Genomic DNA, 512 nt, shown 5'->3' on the forward strand with positions numbered 1-512 from the left:
GCTGTTTAAGAGCCATTTGTCCTAAAACAGGGGCAAAGAGGAGCCAGGAGGACTGGCAGCCGGGGGCTTTGCTGCGGAGGAGGGCGCGTTGCACGGCTGTGGTCAGGCTGGGGCGAGCAAGCTGCTGTGCTAACCACAAGCCTGGAGGAAGGAGAAGCACTGGGGCTTGCGGGTGGCACCCAGCTGGGCTGCTGCACCCAACCAAGTGCAGGCTCTGGCAGCGCTCTCGGGGCCGTCCTTAACGCCTTGATGTGGATTCTGGTGTGTAGCGAATGTGAAACTCACCCAGCGGTCATCCCCACGGTGCTGAGCAGCAGCAGAGCTTCGTTCCCCTGCACGGATGCCAGTGAGCTAGAGGAAGGCAGGAACTGGCATCGTAGCGAGTGCTTCCCTTCTGTGAAACTGGGTGGAAACTGGCCAGTGGGTTCAGAAGTTACAAGGAAGCAGGGAAAAAGAATGCAAGCGTGCATGCCATCCTATTGCACAAGCTCGGCTTCGTCTGGGTAAATGTG

This window comes from Anas platyrhynchos, chromosome 11 (assembly GCF_047663525.1).
Source record: "Anas platyrhynchos isolate ZD024472 breed Pekin duck chromosome 11, IASCAAS_PekinDuck_T2T, whole genome shotgun sequence".
Lineage (NCBI taxonomy): Eukaryota > Metazoa > Chordata > Aves > Anseriformes > Anatidae > Anas > Anas platyrhynchos.